The sequence below is a fragment of the Myiozetetes cayanensis genome, unplaced genomic scaffold (assembly GCF_022539395.1).
Source record: "Myiozetetes cayanensis isolate MyiCay16 unplaced genomic scaffold, myiCay2020 scf1, whole genome shotgun sequence".
Lineage (NCBI taxonomy): Eukaryota > Metazoa > Chordata > Aves > Passeriformes > Tyrannidae > Myiozetetes > Myiozetetes cayanensis.
In genome coordinates, this window is record NW_026086604.1 from 36,853,272 (window position 1) to 36,872,775 (window position 19,504).

The following is a 19,504-nucleotide window of genomic DNA, read 5'->3' on the forward strand; positions in this document are numbered from 1 at the left end:
TTCAATTAATCTTCACTCTGATTAGCACAAACAGAAAAACACTCTTCTGAAGTTTCCTGTGCTCACATGGTTCATGTAATCACCTAAGCTCTACGCTGACCAAAAGGTTTTCAAATGTCAGTGACAAGATGGAAGTACACAGCCTGATTATCAAAGTGCCAGTGCCAGTGTCAGCTCTCTGTTGTGAGATACAGTACATTTTTCATGACTGATGTAGCAAAAATATTACAATGCTACAGCATTATGCATATAGAAACTACAACACATTTTTAAGATGTTTCAGTAAGTTACACATAAACCATATCCATAAACAGTACACTAGCAAGATCTGAAACCAACTGCAGCAATGAGTTCTAATGGGCCCACACTGGCATTTTTCCTAATTCTTTACTCTATCACCAGCATGAGGTGATACCATGCATTATCAGGCACAGTCCAAGCGCACGATATTAAAGGTTGTCTATAAACATTTTTATCTACTAAACGTACTTCAGTACAAAAACTGTTATTTTCTACTACATAAAATTTTACTAATGGAACAAGAATTTAATGTGGTAACAATGCAAGACCATATTTACAGACAATATGTAAATAGCTATGTCAGAGATTTCTTAATCTGCCAGTGAAAATTGCTCAGAAAGAGTCACTCTGTGCTAGAAGAAGACTTCATCTTTCTTAGAAAAATATTCTCAAGGCTATATATGACTAGAAATAAAAAAGAAATGCAGGAATGGTGACATTTTGCTCCTTGATTGAATGTTCAGTCAACATTAAGCTTTGTATTGCAACAAAACGAAAGAAGCTGTTTTATTAAGTCTTCCTTTTTAGATTACATCATCTAAGGAGCTCATCAATTTTAATAAACTGTGCTTCTTTAAAATACTGTGAAATATTCCAAATTTCTCAGCCATACTACCTGAAACCAAGAAACTATGTATATAATGAAGAAAGGCAAGGGAGGTAGTTATACAGGAGTTAAAAACTTAATTTTAAGTGCCCAAGAGGCATACAAAAAGAGATGCACAATCATTTGATGATCAGATCCACAATGGTGTTTTTCTAACATTTTGCCAAAGGTAGAAACAGGGGAATAAACCCGATAACAGTCTTTAACCTAGTCCTCTGATCCAGCTATTGGGAATGCTCATGTTCACTAAGCAAAGACACACACACACACACAAACACAAAATAAAAACAAAGACACTTAAATAATTCTTTTGATCGGATCCACATTCACAAACCACCAAAGCACATATGAGAAGTGAAAAAATGACCAAAAAAACTTAAACAGAAATTAAACGGGCTTCAGCTGCTACAGAACTATCAGTTTTGGCTCCCTCCCATGAAACTCCTAAGCCTACACATCTCCCTCAGCCTAGCAGCTCCCCAAGCCCTCGCTGCTTCCTCCTGTTCAGCTCCAGCACCCTTCCACAGCAGCCAGCCTCCTGCCTCCTCCTCACAGAGCTGCTGGCTCCCAGGGCATGTACAGCCCATGTCCCCAGCAAGGGCTGCCCTGTTGACAGCACTCTCAACATACCATTGCAGCACGATGTTTATTCCAAAAGTTGCTTTCTTTTTTAAAACCTCGTGGTAGCAGCTGTAGTTGCTGCTGAAGGACCCATCAACAGCTGCCAAGTTAAATTTCAAGAAATACCTACTTGTCTCTGCAACACAATCAATATTCACTAAACCTCTGTGCTTAGCTTAGCAGGTCAGTCAGAAGAGTCCCAATGTCTGTCTCAATTTTAACACTTACTTTTAACCATTGCAATGATACGCTGGGTAAGGAAGATATGAGGAACTGCACAGCAGGGCTAATGTTTGGAGCCAGCAGTCGCTCACAAGAGCCCACATTTGGCAACGGCAGACAGCTTAAACTCCAACTGAGAACAGTGCAGAGCTCCATCAGCCTGCCCCACTACCTGTGGTGACAGCACACGAGCATTTGGACCAGCGACAGGATACAGCCATGTATAGGTGTGCCAGCAAGGGAAGCCAAGAGAGGTTTCATAAGGACACAGTCACAAGGGTCTCCTCAAGTCCCAGAGAGGAACACAGGTTTCATGAGGACACAGTCACAAGAGACTCCAGCAAGTCTCTGTTGGAAATTAACAAATCATGAAAGGTACACAAGTTGGCCAATATTCGGCAGACTTTCATTGAAAGCAAAAGCCTGTCTCTGGCACAAGTTACCTGCCTGTGCTCAGCTTCAAGTTCCTGCTCCTCCACATAGAAACAGAAGGTCTCTATAACATTTTTAGAAATTATAAGCAAGTTAGGCTTTCTCTAGCCCAGTTCCTTGACAGGAGAATTTCAATTAAAATTTTCCAAACCCATATGGTCTGAGGCAGATGCCCATCACAGAGGGGAGGTGAGAGGAAAGCCTATGAGGGTAGGATGAATTCTTCATATGACACCAAAACCAGCATCTTACAGGGAAAACTGCCTAGCTAGCACATTAATGAATTTTACACTTCATTTAGGCATATCTAAGTGAATTAACAAACAGATGACTATTTTGGGAACAAGTAACTTTTTACTGTGTTATGATCACTTGTGTAAGTACTTACATATGCACTGATTTTAATACAAGAATATTTTTTAAATTTCTGATTGTCTCGTGTCTTGCAACTAAACAGGTTTCAGCCTGGATACCACTTAACCTTTGACTTAAAAATACACCAAATATTCCCTGCAAACTGCTACCTCAGTTACTTAATTAGATTTTGCAAAGTATAGTAAACCTACAGAATGAAAATGATTTGAGTAAAAAGGCTGGTGAATCAACGTGATGCATTTCTAAAGGCAATACAGTGTATATAGAGTATAGTGTGCATATTTCCAAGCTGTAGTCTTGAGAGGTTGAATTGAACCAATTACTCTAATGAATATTTTACTTGGCTTAATGCATTCATTAGACTTTTAAAAGTAAGCTAAACCATCCCATGATTATGTTTACATAATAACAACAACAAAATCTTAAGATTTTTGGGTGGTACTTCTGACATTTACCCAAATTAAAAGATCAGGGGACAATTTTCTCTTCCACAAATTTTTTTACATTTCAATTTTCCTTCCCAAAGACATTCATCTAGCATTATTTCCCTTTTCTTTTGAAAACTACCTTTGACTTCCCAATAGCTATTTGCTGGGTTGTTTTCTTTCCTAGGAAGTATTTGGTGGTGATTGGGAAGTCATGCCAATTGTTGTCAAACCCATCACTAGACCCATCATCATTTGTGGAGGAAAATGTGCTTGCTGTATAAACTAGCGTTTGCTATATGAACTTTTCTCTGGAAGTCACAAATGCCACGACCTCAAGGTCGGCACTCAGCATGAACACACCTGTTTTCACTTTGTGCAACATAGGAACATTACTTGGATTGATCCCAATTTTGATTGGTGAGCAAGCGGTTACCTGTCCATGTGTGGGTAAATGTCAATGCTATCAATCATGTTTTGAAGTTGAACAGCTAACCTGGAACTTCAGGCTTTTTTTTTCAAATATGCTCATTATATCCCTAAACACCACAACTCCTCTGGATGCTTAATAACAGGCAGAGATGTCCCTATTTGAATGCCAGAGATTCGCTGCAGGATGACACTAAGATTGATTCCTATGGACTTTTTTTTATAGCATTCATATTCACTTTTATCTCAGAACCATAAAAAACCCAAACAAAAACCTCCACAAACCTACACATTGGCAGTATCTTCACTGAAGACCAAACTGACTGAAATGATGGTCCATCACTACCACCTTGGAAAACCAGGCAAAGAGCAGTTAAGCTGTGAGTTATGTTTCATCCTACTGCTGATAGATGTGGCAAAGGAGAATCTGAAGTAAAGCCTGCAAGATGCTTCCTATGCTGAGCATTCACACTTGGGCCACAAAAACCAAACATGGACAAACACAGTATTAGTCTGTTGGTACCCGCAAGAAAACGCAAATCCTAAATGAAAGGTCGTTTTAAAGACCTCACATCACCCTGAAACTTGCTTCCCTTCATATATTACTCCAACACATCTCCGTACCTATACCTTCCATTTCTCCTCAAGTTCCTTCAACGTTTCCTTCAGCACAATGTTTTCTTCCAACCCTTATACCATGTTTCAGCAATCACCTCAAACTATACAAATGTGCTCTTGTCTTTCCACCCTACTTATTTTCCCTCCCTTTCCTCACAGCTACCAGCAGAGATGAAGTATAAGCTGTCCATTTCAGAAGACAGCGCACCTGTCAGCCCAACCAAGACCTTCTCAAGACCAAAACATGTGTGCCTCCTAGCCACCACCTCCTGGCCTCTGGCTGACCAGAGAGATGGCCACAAAATTGATGAACCACAGAAAGGGACCACACTGTTTACAGCAAGCACAGAAATAGCCTTAAATAGTGCATCCAGGACACTGACTCCATATAATGCATGACTGACTCACATAAAATCAATGATCATGACCCTAGCGAGTCAGAGATTGTAAAACATATTATAGAAAAAAGTGCCTCTGCTTCCAACCAGTCAAGTGAGAAAGACACATTTGCAAACCATAACAAACAGGTTTAAGAAGAGAGTGCAATAAAAAAACCAAAAAACAAAAAACAAAACGTGACTGATGTAAGATGGTGAAATCCTAACACAAGGTATAATGGTGGCAAAATTCAACTGCTCAGGAGGACATGGAGGGTTAAAACTACATTGGAACAAACCATAAAAGGGTTTCATAAGTGAAGACACATTTTTCATACTTGCTGTGGTGGAAAATAGGGACCCTGAGAGCATCACTTAAGCCAGAAAGCTGACAGACAAGTACAGATTTCCCTCAGTAGAAGAGCAGAAAAAAGAGTTTGCAATATAATAAGTATACTTCCAGCACCTCCACATTATTAATCTTCCTTACCACTGCTGGCATTTTCTTCTACTCTATTTAGTATCATATTTATTATGACCAACTTACTGAAATAGGTGACACAGTCTGATGCTGAGTATACCTAACTGATATATCTATAGATTGGCCTAGGAAAACTTTAGATACAAGTCTTCCACTAGAGGACAGGTGTAATTTTTAAAAAATGCTATGCTGCAAAGAGTGCAAAGGCTGAAGGATGAAGTGTAGCATTCCTCCCTTTGAAGGAAAAACTCTGTCAGGCTTACTCACTTCTGTAATTAAGAATGTTATTTCCAATTCTGAGTAGAAAGTGCAGCTCCCAGATTTTCTTTGATGTTGCGTGATGAGAATGAAGACCCATCAAGCTCTCTAAATCCCATTGTGTTTTTATTCTTCAAAGACTGTTTTCCACTCTCTTACGTCTCTCTGTGTGAGAATGTGTTTATGTTGAGCTGCAAGATGCAACTAGAAAGCAAGTCAAGGTGCGACTGTTGGAACATGAAGTGGTTCTTTGCAGACGCTAATGCATAAAGGCACTTGCACAAAACACTCCCCACTGCCAGCCAACTCTCTGGGAGCTCAAAGACTGCAAACCTTTGAGACTTCAAGTCTCCAGTCCACACCCATAATTCAGGGTTTCAGAGCAACTCTCAGATCTTATTACTTTACACCAGAACTGAAGATATTCAGCACAATGAATCCCAGAAAACTAGCTTTGAATGCAGTGGCTTTGGTTACCACAGAAATCAAGGCTAATGAGTTTGAAGCCAGCCTACTAAATGTCAAGCCCTTTCAGCCAAAAGTAAAATAAATTTAGATTTTAATCTTAGAAAGATTGTAATTAAATGACTAGAAACTGTGTCCATATAAAACCAGCAATTGTGACTCGTCATACCGGAACCCAAGTCTCACGGTCTTCTTACAAGAAACCAGAAGCATTTTGCTGGCACAGATGAAAAGCCTCTCCAGGAAGAGAGGCTTAATTATTTAATAGAGCAAGCCAAAAGCCCTTTTATGAAAGAGCCATCAGGACTCTTATTCCATATAATGTTCCCGAAGAAGAGTATATTTGCATCTCAGGCACCTTGTAGACCCAGCAAGTTAAATTTTGCAAGGCTGATAAGATTCCAGACCCTTCTTCCAAGAACTGCTTGTTGTTTTTGCCAAATCCTCTAACGCAAAATGAGCACAAAAATCACATAAGAGTTATGAAAAATACGCATAAATGGGGACAGACGAGTGCTCACCCTTCAAGCCCAGAGAGATTACCAATTCTTGTTTTCCACACTTTTCTGAACATTTGAGCAGACACTCCTCTCCTCTGCACCGTGCTCCAACTAAGGTCAGGGGAGAGCGATGATCCTACCAAGATTAATATGAGAGCTGAGGAGTGCTATGAAGAAGATGGGAAACATGCAGCAGGAGAACTCCATCACTTTGTGGGGACAAATTACTTACTGATCTGCCTTCTCAAACCTTTCCTGGACAAAGCAGCAAGCATTTTCTTCATCTTTCTTTCCTAGGGCTGGGGGCAAAAAAAAAAGATGCCCAATTTCTCCGCATGGCATAACAGCTTCACATAAGTCACCACTTGTAATCCTACTGCTGTCAACAACCAGAATTTCTTTAGGTGGCCATTCTCACAAAGTGCTCATACCAGATGGAACCTTTCAGACCTTTGTCCTAGCTACAACTCCGCAGCACTTCCAGAGCAGGTTTCTAAAAGCACAAGTATCAGAATTTTCAGTTTTAAACTAAGCAAAATACAAGTACATAACAATATTTGTCTCACAGGCACTGTAATTCAACACTGCTTACACACACATCATTTTAGTGGGCATTTATTATTTTGTCAAGAATTTATATCAACATAAGATTAAGAATAAAGCAGGGTAACGGTTACAGGTCTGAACCTAGTCTTCACTGTGAACTCAGATACAATTTGTAAGCACCAATATACAGCAAGTATACCTCAGCTTTTCTAATAAGGTACCTAGTGAAGGACAGTAGATTTTAAAGATCATTGGTTTCCCATTACATCAAGTGGGTGACATCTCAGCAGTGAGTCTTCAAGTCCCAAATGTGTCAGAGGTGAAAAGGGAAATCAGTAATCCCATACAACACAACCTTAATAGCATAACAGTAATACTTTTTGTCCTCACAGAAACTAGGTAAAAACATAGGAAAATAAGGTCAAAAGGTGAGCACTCAAAATTAAGTGAAGTCAGAACCAGACCTTTCAGTCAGTCTGACACATGTATCTCCTGCATGTTCTACAATAATGCAGTCTTTACCAATCTGAACCAAGAAAGCCTCTTCTTGCTCTCGAAACATCTGCCTTAATCAGAATCTAAAGAAAAGGCTGCTCCAAAACTAATCTGCAAATAAAACAGACACTAATATTTTCAAAGCAAATTCCAACAGTCTGTAGTCAAAACATAAGCAGCATTACCACAGTAAAAGGGCTTCTAGAGAAGGCAAACATGAGCGAGTTTCAAAGTTGCCTAAGTGTTTAACACTGACTTCACTGTCTGTATTATTTTATAACAGATAATGCATAACTATGAAAAACACTGCATAACTTGAAAAAGTCATAATTTCTATATTCAGTTGGACTGCTGCAGTCCATATCCCACCATATCCCACCCACTAGCATAAATATTCCTATTTGGAAGGACTGAGGTAATGTAAATAACACACTGATCAATTCAGCATATAGGCTGCAGCATGTGCACGGCTAACCCACAGAATCTAACCATTTATCTCACTTAAAGTATTCAAGCTGTTCTGAGTACTTACAACTTCCCCATTTATATACTTCTATATCCGTTTCATTTAAAACAAATTGAAACAGCTTTGAAATATTTATGTTGGGAAGAATTTAGAAGGCTCATTTTCTCTTTGAGTACTTGGAATATAATAATCTTTTGTGGTAAACTAGTACACTACATCAGGTGAAAGTATCTTCTACTATTGTTTCGCATCACACCAATCTCCAACAAAATAAGATTTATGATTTATTTTTTAAAATCCTGCTTTATAAGTTAGAGCAAAGAACTATGTTCAGAAGTCTGTATTCACTCAGAACTTGAGATTTAAAATTGACTTTCACAGTCTAAGAGCACATAAAGGAAAAGTTTGAGAAGTATCTTTCATGTTTTGTAGTGGTAAGATAATTTTTTAGGTCTCTGTGTACATATTATTTCAACTCCCAAAAGCAGCAAAGGAAGAAATTTGGAGTAAGACCAGAGACTCCTTAAAGTCTTCCATTATATACTCCTTAAAGTCTTACATTATATACTAGAATATTTCATGTCTCCCAACCCATGGCATTCCTCCAGTCTTACTGCAGCTAAGTCTGAGTTAATGCTTGGTAGAACTTATAGGTACTCAAGTAAATGAAAATACAAGAGGAAAAAGTACTAAACTAAACTAACTTGGGATATATGAGATGGCCAGGAGATTAAAAAATAAAATAAACCCTAAAATCTGCAGAAGCTGCTGGCAGTGAAGGAGATGCATGCCTGCACTTGAGAAGTTCACTATGTCAGAAAAAAGCCTGAAGAGAACAAAACCAAAGGGAAATTAAAAAAGCATGTGTCTAAAAAGAAAGCGACAACAAAATCTACACCTAACATGTATTAATAGGCAGAGAAATCTAGAAAACAAAGGATGCCTCTCAGGTGGCAGTACATCTTCACTCACCTCATCAGCTTTCAAAGCCTGCTGGAGGCAGATCTACAGAACTTGTGAGGAAAACAGTAAAATTGTCATTGTATACATTATTTGAATCTCACTACTACAAATCTCAGGGGGACATACCCGTAACTGCTTTGAAAACAAAATTATCCAGGCAAGATCCTTCCCAGCAGCAACACAAGCAGCAGCTCATACTTGCCAGCTATATTTCTTGCAGTGTGGATCTAACTTTTTTTACAGATAGATAGATTTAATTTACATAGTCTTCAAGGCAGTCAGATGGAAAAACAGTATTGATTTCTTGTCTGAACACCTGCAATTCAGCACTTTGATACAGTGAGCTAAAAAGGTAGACCCTCCCACACCCGTGGTTACATACTGCAGTCTCACACAGCAACTCCTTGGCAGAGGAGGAGGAATGCAGTTAAGGCCAGGGTCATGCCTTGGCAAAGACCAACCACCAAAACAATGGCACCACTGGAGGTAGCAGAGAGAAGAATCTCTTCTTAAAAATAGTATCACCTCCAACTGAAAAGTGTAGCCTGTTGCCAGGCAGAATTAAGTACGTTGTGTTCAAAGGTACTGTGAAAGAAGACAGAGAACTTATCCTCCATATGCCTTGACCATCCCAAGAATAAGCCTGCAGAGGCTGTATTCGTGAGAACACTTGGGAACACTTCCCACATTGTTTTGGGTTTTTGTTTTTCTAAACATTAATTAAATTTCCTGTAGCTTACCTCTGAGAAAATGAACCTAGAAACAAGGATAAGAAGATAGAACAAAGCTAAATATAGGTATAGTTACCTGATGCTTCAGATAACCAGTGAGTCATTTCAGTAGAACTGAAGTCACTGCACTAGAATTAAAGCATTCAAAAATTAAAGGCCCAATCTATAAAAGAATGGAAGACTACATTATGTGTGTATCCAGGCTACAGCTCACAGATCCTTTTTTTCCCCTCTCCTTCCCAAGATTACCTGTATTTTATGTTACAAGATGAATCATTTTGTTCTTTATACAAAGTTCTTTAACACAAGGAGTACTATTAATTTGAAGAGACCCAAAATATTAAGTTAACAAGATATGGAGCTATCATCACTCAGGACTCTATACAAACACCTTTCCCTGCTTCCCTTAACAGTGGTATTTAAAATGTTGACTGTGACTAAAAGAGGTGAGTGCAGCAACTTAGTATAATCATGAGCAACCGCTCAAGGAAATGTGATCTAATACTTGTAATTTAAAAATTATCTTGCAATCTGACTTACAGAATAAAGAAAACAAAGATATCATTCAGCTGAGTCAACATTATCATTACAGGCTGGCTATCACGGTGAAAACTCAAGTGAATGAGCATTGCAAAAGAAAATGTTCCTATAGAAGTAAGTTATTAAGGTGTAACTTGAAACAGTCACAAAGTAAGCATGGTGTATAGAGATTTACTAATTACTTTGAACCTGTTCTTAAGAGTAAAACAGAGAAAGGGAAGACACAATGACAAGTAGAAAGCTCTACAGAAGACAAAACCCTACTGGAATAATCCAGAGGAAACAGAAAACTTCATTTAGAATTGATGCAAATACATCAAGCTTGGAAATCAGACCGACTGCATCCTAATGCCAAACAATTCCAGATAAAGACAACTTAAATCACAACTGAAATTACTGATTTTTGGTTATGTATCTTAGTCTTTACTTGAGCAGCTCACTGTAGAGTGCTTCTGATCATATACTGTTTATCTGACACAAGAAAAAATAGTTCACTCCTCTGAAAGTTTAGAGCACCTAACCTAGTATAAATTACAAATTGGGGCTGCAACAGGTAGCAGCAATAGAAGAGACAAAGAATTTTTATTTCAATTTTTTTTTAAATAATATTAAACAAATCTATGCAGAAACATGTCTTTAAATACTTTATAGATCAGAAAGCTATTTGAAGATGTTAACACATAAATGTCAGAGAATGCTAATTTAGGTTCCAAACTGTGGATTTATCTAGCACAAGTATTTATATTTAAGTGTATTAAGAACTCTATTATTAAGAAGCTTGCTACTGCTGGGAGTAACAAGCTCTTCTCATTTCATGCTGCCATTGTAGGAAGATTCAGGGACAACAGTGAAAAAATAGAATCAGTGCTATTAAAGAGTGCACTGAGAAATTATTTTCTATTCCTTGTACTCATCAGACTTCAAGATATCACAGAGTCTAGTGCTATTTCCTCTGGAAAAAATAAATAGGGATTCTTTTCATTCAACACACCTTCTAGGAAACAGGTCTGAATTGGAAGCATTTAATTTTATTGCATAGCAGATAATTCTGGATCACCCACCATGACATTAGCTATCCTTATGGAAGAATAGCTACATCTGATGGCATGATGCAGCTTCTGATAAGCTAGGAGACAACTCCAGAAGTGGCAATGACAGTGACAAAATTTCAGGACTGAAGTCCTCCACTGGAAGTTCACTTAAGTCTCACCATGTTGCATACAAAGAGAGCTGCTTTCCGTCACAAAGAGCTTTTCTTCGTGCAGAAAACATGCAGCCAACTGCCTTCTAAATAGCTCAGTGCCCCATATCACTACTGGTCAGTGCTAACCAGGGTTAAGTGAAAAATCCACAGTAGGTATTTAACTCTTGAGATTAGCAGTCGATCAGTGCGACCTACTGGCTCTATTTCGTGCATCAAGTCCCTTATGCAATCATATCTACAGTAGGTGTAACAGAAGAGCTATCCCACCAAATGCCTTCATTCAGGGCCCCAACAACCTTTGTGTTAAGCAAAAAGTAGATTGACCATGGGAGTTAAATTTCTTTACAATAGAAGATTCAAGGTAATGAGAGCAAAGAAAACAATCTCTCTCCTATATTACATGTTTTTGGAATATCCTTCTTCATAAATTCAAGTTAATCTTCCTTTTAAAAATTTTACAAACTCCAAAATTTAGTTGTTTTTAGGTTTTATGGCTCATTCTGGAAGTAATAAAATCACATACCTAATATTTCGACAGTGTACCTCTGGAACTTAATGTATCTGAAAATGTCAGCGTCTCTGAAAATGTATCTACCAAAGAAACAGCAGGAACAACTGTTTTGTTTAATTATTAGGAGTGGAGCTGGAAGATCTGTGGATCTCCTAGGAGAATAAACTTTACAATTGTCACAGCTGAAAGAAAAGCTTCCAAAAGAACAAAGCTTGCAGCTCATACTGAGTCATTTCTGCATGTCAACACTGACTAGTAGCTTGGAGCTTATCAAACTGTTGGTTGTTGTTTTGTTTGTTTTTTAAAGAGCTTAACTATTAAAAAAAAATCAGAAGAAAAAGTTGAGGCAATTCACGCACTTCTGCTCTTCAAGCTGCCTCCTCTCGAGAAACTGATGGCAGAAATTCCTGTTGACATGACAGGATGCAAAAGCCACAAAACTCCTTTATATATCTGTGTGGCCAGAGCCCAGTGCCCAGAGCCACCTGGGAGACAAGGGGCATTTCCAAACAAGGACCACAAGAGTTGTGACAATGAGTACTTCACTGGACACTGTACTCCAGTGTGAATGCATCTCTCTTCTCCAGTGAACGGCCACACAGAACATTAACTGTCCCTGGACACTCACATATGTGCTCAAAGATTCTTTTTCCTACCAGTGTTTTCTTCACCATACTGGCTTGGAGAGGACTACTGAAAGGTGGGACCTGTCTGCTTTTTTATCTCTGTGAATGCTCATCTGCCTTTAACTAGTCAGAACTTCAACATTACATGATGGAAAAGTCTAAGACCACACTCCTAGGAGTTTGGGGCACCTTAAGGTTTGAAGGTCATGCACAATGCAGGCAAAACAGTGTTGGAAAAGACAGTTTTTCTCTTTCTGAAAATTATGACCTTCACTTCAACAATTCTCTGATAAAATGCAGGAATTCCAGCAAGGACCTAACTAAAGCTCAGAAATATCTGAATAAGCAGCAAGAAATGGTGAACTGGTATTTTCAAAAATTTGGGTAATCTGAACAGAAGTCTAAGACTTAAGAATAACGGTTCCCTAGGTATGACTTTGTGGCAAAGAGACTTCCTTGTAATCCTTGGAGTGCAGTTGTATACAGCTACACACAGAGATATGACTGTCATTCACTGACATCTCTCAGTATCACAGCAAGCTTTGGGGTCCTCTTTTTCCCCTATCATCAGTTTCAGATACAATTCACCAATATCACAATAACAAGGCTGGGTCTGAAATTCTCTGAGAAGTGTGAAATGAGGAGGCACCAAACAAAAAATGGAAGGAGATCACTCTAGCAGTGAAAAAATTATTCATCTTACAAGATCTTGTCCCTTCTCCTCTCTGCCTCTTGTAACTTCATGGTAGGCCCACCCACTGTCAGGGGGATCACCAATTTGGGCTCTCTGTCAGAGACACTTCAAAGACACAGCTCAGAGAGTCCTATCTCCCTCAACCACTTCACATTCAAATGCTGTTCCCACCAGACCCTCTTTCTCTACTTTTATCTCTCCAACAGAATGTCCGCAATGCTTTCTCCTGAGCAAGCTTTGTTGTGTCTCCTTTGTTTCTATGGTCCTACTCAACCTTTTGGTCATCTGCTCCCTCCTCTCCTGCCCTATGCCTGTTCCTCCTTCCCCAAGATTTCCTGTGCACAACAACCCAGGTGTCCCACCCTCTGTTTAACATAAATCTCCTCATGAAGCAGCTTCCAAACATGGCTCAGTAGTGCCGCTCAGCAGCACAGCAACTTCAGTCTCACCATCAGCCATCTTCTACCTCCACTTAGCCTGATTTTGCTAGATAGTGGCAGTGCATATATTTAATTTCTAAACTCCGCTACTCTAATTATTATGAACTAGAGCAGCAGAAATGGAAGGACTAGTAGCAGCATAAAGTGCAAGTCCAATACTTCAAAACTCTGCTAAAAATGCCAGTCATCAGCTGGAAACAAGAAAAAAATAAAGACCACCATCTCAATTATGAGCTGCTATTATAAAACCACCTGTGATGGGGTTTTCAAGTAAAAAGTATCACGAGAAGAGAAAAATATACTAGAAATTATGAACTTTCAGTAAACTAGAGATGCACAACCTTTTCCTCTGACAAACTGAGCTAAAAAACCAGCAGGACATTTAAACCAGTTGATGAAAGGAAACCACATTTTCAACTACTTCAGCAGGCAATCAAAATGAGATCTTGTACCTTTCAGTGATGCACACTGAGTGAAGACCATTTTGTCAAGCAAATGTAGTTTATTCACCAATATTTTCCCTTCAAATCACCAGGGACATAACTGTTCAAAATACAGACTGCAGGAAACAGCTGTTCATTTAGAGGAACAAGATTTCTACAGCTCGTAGAAAACAGACATCAAGCCTATCACACGTAACACGTGATGTGGCATCTATTACCTGCGGCATAATCAGTAAGATGAGTATATACTAATGAATTCATGCATCACCATTCTTTGCATAGGAGTACAGACGGGTTTTTATATCATGCAGAAGAGCTGCAGCACAGCGTAAGAAAAGTTGGTGCCAGCAGAGGGAGGTAGTTGCTCTCCAGGACATGCATCTTCACATTCCCCAATGCACAGTAGGAAGCCAACAAGTTTGTTTTTGTGGAAGTGAACTCACCCCTCAGCCATTGTGTAAATGTGGCTTTAAATCAAGCTGTAATTAGATTTTGCTGTATTTAACAAAAACCCTCTTGTGCTCCTCTTTTCCAGCTCTAGACAGGAAATAAATGTATTTGTGAAAGAAAAAAGGAAAAAAACATTTATGCTTCTTCCCAGAGCATGCCCTGGCATGCATGCAAAAGTAAGTACAAAACACAAAACAATAAACTTACAGGACACTCAATCTTCACAACACATAGGAACACAATAATCTCTCAGCCAGTCCACTGTTAAACATCAGCTCATTATTATCAATATTTTGCTTCACCACATTAACCTTGCTAAAAAATACTAACAGTCCAACACTTGGAGTTTAGCTTTTCTCCATAAATTCAATTTACTTGGCAGAAAACAGAAGTGGAAAACCTCTGCGAAAGACTCAGGCAAATTAAGACTGCCACGTATTCCTTCTAAGACAGATCTTTTCTTTGCCTCTTATTTTAACTCTTACAGTAACTGTACTCCTAATTTTAAGCAAATAGCTTTATCCCCTGCTTGCAGTCTTTGTGCAGACTGGTCCTCCTAAAATAAAAGTGTGTGTTTTTAATTCAGACCCAGTTTACTGTAATACATGTTGCACAAGGTGGTTTTATTGGAAATTCTTTATGGACTAAACTGCATTAATTCCACTGCACTTTACATTGCTGTATGAGGAACTCGATAGCAACTGAAGTTGAGTACACTCAGAAAAATAAACAGATTCAACTGCGTTTTGATTACAAGGCTTACAAAGAATTTATGGTGGTGGCAACAACAGTGGGTACAATGGTTAACTGGTGCAAGAAAGTGACCAGGACATGCCCAAGGCCACAGAGCAAGTCAGCTGCTGATAAAAGAACAAAAAGTTTCTGCTCTTTATCTAGATCTTCCCAGTGAGTCAAAACTTAGGATAACTATCTGGTCAGCTTCAGATTCTTTAGAAGAAAGAAAAAGAGACAGCTTCTAATTACTTACAGGCATGCACCACTGTTTAGGACTAAGTTATTTATGAAGTTACTAATTTTTAGGAGAGTCTGAAAAGCATGCCTTTTCAAAATCAACTTATTTCATGAACATACATTCTTAATACCCTAACTCTCTAGAAATCTTCTATTATGCTGGAAGTTTTAAGAAACCTAGGGCTCGTTTAGACTATTCAAAAGATAACCATGTTGTCAAGTTGGTTTGCAGTTTTATCTCTAAACAGAAAAGATCAAGGCAAAATCAAATATTGGGAGTAGATTATTCTCCTACACCTGTAGGAGAATTCTTAAATTTGGTTGCTGTTGGTTGGGGTTTTTTAAACAGCCAATACTAGCGCTTCCTGAAGTAGGATAATGAAGTTTTTTGTTCAGTACCAATCAAAATGACAATTCAAAAATTCTTATTATGTGCACAGATTTTCTGCTTTTGAAACATAGAAATCATCTGAGCAAAAGCTCAGAGGTATTCAGTATCCTAATTCTTACTCTATCTCCACTGATAAATAAATTTTAAAAATGAACATTTGACATAAAAGAAACCTAAATTTTCCGCAATCAAAGAGACTATACATACACTAATTTTCTCTCACCTTCTTTGACTCATAGAAAAAAATGAGCTAGTTTATTTTTCCAGAAGTCTGGAAATTGGCATAATATAGTGCCATCCAAAACTGTGTAAAACATTTTGAAAATTAATGTCTAACTAAGCCAATAATTCAGAAAAAAAAAAAAAAAGAAGGGAGAGAAATCCTGTCAAGCAGGTAGTAGCCAATGGTGTGGTGCTATAACTAGGAAAGGCAAATGTCTACACTACCTCTGAAAGTAGAGGCATACAGTAGGATTAGCCTTATCTTATTTAAGTTTCTTAACAGCAAGACTGCATCCTCCTGACAACATTCTGTTTCCAGCAGGACTCAAATTCCAAGTAATTCTTAAAATAAAGTAGCAATAGCTATGTCTGGCAGAGTTGGAACCATAAGGACAACATGAACACCCAAAACAGTTTATTCAGGTTTGACTCAAGAGGAAAGACTGCATTTCAGACCCAACATACCTAAAGAAGCTTCCAGACTACCATTTTTAGGTCACACCCTGTACTTTTTCCTGCCTTTCAAATCATATTTAGGAAGGTCACATCATAAAGTGGATCACACTGTGGCACTGCAAATGCAGTTATTCTCTACATAATAATTAGTGCCCTTATTCTCATCACATGCATTCTGTTTTGCTACTCTGAGAGTGTTATTTTTGTTTATTTCTGAGAAGCTTTTTTTAATCCCTTGCAAGTACCAGCATCCTCAGCGCAGCTATCTCATGCTCCATGAACTTTAGAGCAAATGCTATAAGCGTTTCTTTTCTTCTTAACAACTTCATTACAGTGCTTACACAGGAACACAGTGCTTGTACTGTAAGCATGCAAAGCAAATATTCTGTAGTAAATGTAAGCTTTATTCAAAGTGTAGCTTTAAAATTCTTTATGGCATACTCTAGCCTGGGCTGCCGGTGCTGGTATAGAGAAAATGGTAAAAGGAAAATGACAGACCTTTCATGCTAACAAGAATTTTGGAACAGTCAAACGGAAAACCTATGGGCTAAACATATCGCCAAAATGTGTCAGCCCGTTTGTTGAATTTAACTGCATTTCTGTTTCACTTAGATAGTCTGAGCAGAAATGGTTGAACCTTACGATGAAAAATCTTACCAAAAAATAAAGGGGGGGGGGGGGAACATGTCTCTTCTTCTTCTAAAGATTTATGTGATGTTCCTTATAACACCATTCCTCTGAAAAATGCCCCTACTGGGGCAGTACCTCTGGTAATTTGATGCGCTGCAACACAAGACATTATTTCCCAAATAGTACCCAGGGAAACATTTATGACTGTACAAACACCAAAGACCCAGATTTGCCACCCCAGTTAAGTGAGGCATTTTGTCCATCTTCAGGAAGCATTTCAGAAAATCAACTTAAGCTGTTGAAGACTGTTGGGCAATATCTAATAGCTGAAATCTCTATTATGTCTAAGAAGCAACTGGATATATGTTGTCCTTATGTTTAATACAAAACATGATAATCACACTGTCAATGTATGTTTAAAACCCAGTATTTATACTATGAGTAAAACAATTCCGTAGTTCGAAAATATACAAAATTGTATTAAAGAATGTTTGAAACTGCACTGAAATTTGTCACAAATCTCTGTTTTCACTGTTTTCCTCCAAATAAACCAAATCAATAATATTTGTACTTTTCATTCTGTGTAATTCTCTGTCAAGACTCATATGGTAGCCTTTTAAAAGAAAATAATGCAGCTATCAGCAACATTGCTTCTCCTCTTCATTGTATTATTACCTTCTCCATCATCTCAAGAAAAATACCTCAGAAAAACCTCCAACCCCAGACTCCCATACAACTCAAATACCCATGTTCCTCTTCGCTAACCCAGAACATTCCAAACTATCCCTGCAAAAAGGACCTCAATTCGTCTACATTAACTTTTCAGGCTCTTTATTCACCATGAGATTGACACATATAAGAAAGAGACGAATGGAGGATTAAAAAAAAATTGATTAAATTTATGTGAGAAATGGAAGTAGAATTTTTCTTTCTTTAAAAAAAGATGAAATATACTTCTAAGCTAGCAGACAAGTGTCAAGTCATGATTTCCCTTCTGGTAAAAGTAAGCATGACCAGCACACAGATCATCAGTGACAGACTTCCCAAAGAAATACATCTGGGGAGCAAGGCAGCATCAAGGACCCCATTCTAAGGGCTATTTTAGAAAAGACTTTCTGCCAAAAGTAAGATGCTTAAGCAAGGCTGAAATCCCATCAAGGTGAAAAATAAGGAGAGGAACGCCAACAGCCTCTTAGAGCACAGAGTTTAAATAAAGTCAAAACCATTAGTGGAGGTTGTGAGGAATCAGAAAGGAAACAAAGGCATAAAAGTTTGTGCACTATGAAAATCGGCACTGTTGGCTTCACTTATTAAATAAACTCCATAGTTCTATTGTAAAAACTATTTTGGACTCTCCTAAAGAATACTGTTGCATTTTGCCTCTTCTAGCAGGAGAAAAATCAAACAACATTTAATGTTCAGAGCTTAGTCTGTACAAAGCGGAAAACGATTAAGTTAGCCCTTAATGCTCACATTGAGTGCAGGCCTGTTTTTTTGGTGGTGTTTTTTTTTTGCTTGTTTTTAAGGGAAAAAAAAGACTCCACTGAAAGGCACACATGGCCATGTACATAGATCTGCTTTTGCTGGTATCACTACCACAGACCTAAGTACTTTAATTCAGGAAATGTAAAAAATCACTGAACAGTTTCAGAAAAAAAAAAAAATTCACAAACCCACTGAACTTGCTATTTTGAAATCCAACCTAACATTAATGGCAATAAAGCAAAGAATAAAATCCAACACCATAATATCTCAAAGACAGAGTGATTCCTGAATAAATCAAAATCACCAGTTTTGGTTTGCGGTACAGAAGTTTACATTTGAATGCAGCTGGATCGCGGTCAACGAGCCAGCTCCCATAGCAGCACCTCCGAGCTGTATTGATTTCCAAGGAAGAAAAGGCACTGTAAATCTGCTTGAGCAGCATTGCGTCATACTTTTGGTCGGCTTCAAGAAGTAAATTAAATGTTTTCCATTAGTATGGTAAAGAAGCTATACAATTCTGTTTTTATTTCAAATAGAGTCTCAAGTTACAGAACACTTTAGCTAAGTTTGTGGCAAGGACTACATGCTTCGTGTTTGTAAAGCCAGCAATTCATGCTTATGTGAAAACAGATGTGCGCACTGCACAGTTCCCAGGGCTGGGGAGGTTTTTTTAAATGCGTTACTGTTGATTAAAAAAGATCCCGCTTTTCAGCCAAATCATGGAATACACTGAAGCAGAAACAACCAGGGAAGGGGGCAGAGGGGAGGAGCAAAGGGTCAGGAGCAGAAGAAAATTTTAAGGGAATAAAACCCACACACAGAGAGTAGGATATGAGCTATGCTGTAGTACAACAAAGAGAAGCACAGTTCTGAGAAGCAATAAGCATAACATTATTTGAGGTAACAAGAACTCCTTGATCAATTATTTATATGATTTACAACAACAGTTACAGCTGCATCGATGAAAAAAAAAAGAATGTAGGGCAAATATAAAATCTTCACAGCTATGAACTACTCTTAATTTTCACCAGAACTTTTGGCTGTCTCATATCATGTGTTTCTGGTTAGCAACAAATCCCTCCAACAAAGGGAAACAAGAGACAGAAAGGCACAGAACAAACTGCCTTGC

General features: G+C 38.3%; 1 protein-coding gene across 1 annotated transcript in view; it reads right to left on the reverse strand.

The window, feature by feature from the left end:
* Positions 1–19,504, reverse strand: part of FAM110B (family with sequence similarity 110 member B) — a 114,710-nt gene that overhangs the window by 62,565 nt on the left and 32,641 nt on the right. The gene's annotated exons all lie outside the window — the stretch shown is intronic.